This window comes from Condylura cristata, unplaced genomic scaffold (genome assembly GCF_000260355.1).
Source record: "Condylura cristata isolate star-nosed mole 26May11 unplaced genomic scaffold, ConCri1.0 scaffold00007, whole genome shotgun sequence".
In the NCBI taxonomy this organism is placed as follows: domain Eukaryota; kingdom Metazoa; phylum Chordata; class Mammalia; order Eulipotyphla; family Talpidae; genus Condylura; species Condylura cristata.
In genome coordinates this window covers 15,352,717-15,355,947 of record NW_004567108.1, presented here as the reverse complement: position 1 = coordinate 15,355,947, position 3,231 = coordinate 15,352,717, and the positions used below count along the sequence as shown (strand labels likewise).

The window sequence follows — 3,231 nt, the reverse complement described above, 5'->3', positions numbered from 1 at the left end:
TGCAGAGGCAGTGAAAGGATTCACCAGAGACAGAGTGGGGAGCAGAACAGACAGATCAACAAAGTACACTGCTGAGGGGAGCAGTCAGCAAGACAGGGGAGGCCTGATGTACCCTGTGGAACACCTCCCTGGCTGGGGGTTGAACTTGTGCTGAAGCAGCTGCAGTTAGCTTTGCAGTGCTGTGCTTTAACCTGCTGCGCCACCAAATTCTAGTATTTCAAAGGGAAGAAAAATAAAAGTAAACTGAGGACATCAGGGAAGAAAACACCTGGACTGGACACAGAACCTGAACAAGTATCTGGGTGCTTTTACATGAGGAAAGGGCAGGTAGCAGGAAACCCCACCTGCAGGAGAAGCAAGTGTAAAAGAAAGGACCTGGAGAGTCAACTTCAAGGGCAGCCAGACTCGAGGCCGAGAAACAGGGAAACATTACATATTACTGAGTACTGTGACAAAATGAGTTACTATTAAAGCCCGCTAGAACATGAGCTCCAGCTTGATTTTGATATGAAGATGAATGAATCAGAGGGTAAATATGAATGGGCCGGCAGAGAATGACGCCTGGTACTTCTAAGGGCCAGCTTTCAAGTATGTGGTCAGGTCTGATCCTTTGGGGATCAATCAAACCCTTCCACATACATCCACAAATGCCTGGCTGAGACACGCTCCACGGGGCCATCTGATCCATTCAGATCTGCTCCAAGGAAATGACCGTTCTCAAGCTGCCCAATCAAATGGGCATGGGAAGAACAGGAGAAGGAACAGATGAGTCGCCAAAGCTTGAGAAAATGTTCAAGGGCGAGGGAGACACAGGTGCACCCGACAAGTAATGCCCAGATTAGATGCAGCAAAACATGAAAAACAGGCTTCTGAGGTGAGAGAGCGGGAGCCCAGGACAGCACAGCATGGGGTTCATTGTACAGGAACCCTTGGCACTGTGCCAAGACACCAAAGGGACAGGAGGGATGCTTTCCAACCCCACAGTCCATTGGGCGCAAATGAAACCATGACACCAGACAGACTTCATTCTCTGGTGGGTTTTTTTGCCAAATAAATTCTTAGTTAGTAACTAATGATCAAAAGTAGTATTCCCAGCAGGAATAGGGAATGTTAACAGAGATTATTTATGAAAAATCTTGCACTGAAAAAATATTTTTCTCTCCCTTTTTCTTTTTCATATATTTCTTTATACGCTTCATATGTTTCATAAGAGATGAAATATCTAATCCATATACTCCATGACTTTCTATGGAAGTGATGCAGAAGAAAAACAGCACTTATAGGCTTAAAGGTGGAGGTGCTAGAGTTGGTGCTGGGGTTAATTCGGGAAGAGCTGTGTCACGTTTAGAATCTGCCAAATGGATGTGATAATGTTGATAAAAATACATGTGCATTTCTACCATTAAAAAAGAATGGAATGGGCCCTCCCTGGTGGCGCAGCGGGTTAAAGCACAGCACAAAGAAGCTTAAGCCACTTCCGCATGTGTTCGATCCCCTCCTGCCCCGGAGGTGACCCACATGGCGCGGCAGACCTCTCCTGACCCGCCCGCTGCTCCCCTTAGCAGTGGACTTCGTCAATCTGCCTGTTCTGCTCCCCACTCTCTCTCTGGTGAATCCTCTCACCCTCCGCATCTCTGACCTGTACCCCAGTTCTGTACTAATAAATAAATCTTTAAAAAAAAAAAAAAGAAAAGAATGGAATGAAGTTCTGATTCATATCCCAGCAAGGATAAACCTTGAAGACATTATGTTAAGTGAAAGAAGTCCAGTCCAAAGGCCCCGTAGGGAATGCCTCCCTTTTCATGAAATATCCAGAATGAGTAAAGTCAGACAGTGGAAGGGAATGTTGACAGTGTCACTGGTTCAGGGTTTCATGTGGGGTGACAAAAGTTTCTGAAACTAGGTGATGATGGTTGCACAGTATTGTAAATGCACTTAAAGTAGCTAAAATGGCCCATTTTATGGCATTCACATCTTGCCACAATAAAAAAGAAAAGAAAATAGTTTATTATCAGAAAGTACAAAATCAATAGGTGCTCACTACTGTGACTAATCTAAATTTACTGTCTACTTTTTCTTTTTCTTAATCTGGAACCGAACTATCAGACTTACTGCCCCCTTTCCTGGAATGTCTGTTCATAAAATGCCTTATGCAGATGCCTGCAAAGCTGGTCTGGAAGAAGTAGAGTCAAGCAAGCTGTCAAGGATAAGAGTAGCTCCCACAGCCATGACTATCCCCAAAAATAAGTCCCAGGACAGACTGCAGCGGATGACCCTTTCACCATCGCTGAGACTGCACCACTCAGCCTTGGAGAACTAAGGGATCATGATAAACACCCAGTTTCCTTACTCTCTCAGTGTGAAAACTCTGAGTCACACCTGGCTGACAAGCCTCTAGTTCTATAAAGAGTCAGATAGTTAACATGTTAACTCGGTGGGTTACACAGTCCATCTTAACAACTCAAATCTGTTTTTGCAGTGCAAAAGCAACCATTCAATGCTAACTGAATGGCTGTGCTGTACTCCAATAAAACTTTATTTACAAAGAGCAGGCTATGGTTGGTCTATCCCTGCTCCAAATCTCAACAGGCTCCTGGAGGTCCTAAATGGGAATGAGTCCCAGGTGCCCATAGCAGGGACCTGCCAATATCATGCCCGATGTGGGTTTGGCTCCTTTTCAGTGCTGCATCCTGGATCACTGGTTATAGAAATTTTACTTGGACTTAGGACTCTGTTTCAAAGTCTGCTGCTGAGGCATCCAACCAGCATTACCATCTTGTTCTATCTATATACTATCATTTTTATTTTGAAGTGAAGAAACTGAAATTTACATATGACATAAGTTAGAAGTAATAGCGTCTAGATCAGCATTGGCTCCAAAGTCTATGACCTTTCTATAATCCAAAGCAGGCTAAGGATAGACACAAACACATACAGACATAGGTACACTCATACAAAATGCTTAATTGAACATCTAGCTGTAGTTATAAAACTATGAAGTTTTGGACAAGAATATCATATGTGGCCAATCTTAAAGCAAAATTCACAGTACTCATGGAATTACTATCAACCTGTGTTAAGAAAGGGGTTTTCAAAGAGCAATATAAATAGGTTTGAAGGTTATGGGGAAGCAATTACTTTCTTTTTCATGCTGCTTCTCATCTAGGATGGAATTCATTTCCCACCTATCAACTGGTTATAATCACAGTTCTATTTCTTCTCTGCTGAAAT

The 3,231-nt window shown here is 43.3% G+C and overlaps 1 protein-coding gene across 3 annotated transcripts in view; it reads right to left on the bottom strand.

Annotated features, from left to right (window-relative positions):
- The window catches only part of RAI14 (retinoic acid induced 14), a 130,992-nt gene that overhangs the window by 46,206 nt on the left and 81,555 nt on the right, over nt 1–3,231 (bottom strand). The gene's annotated exons all lie outside the window — the stretch shown is intronic.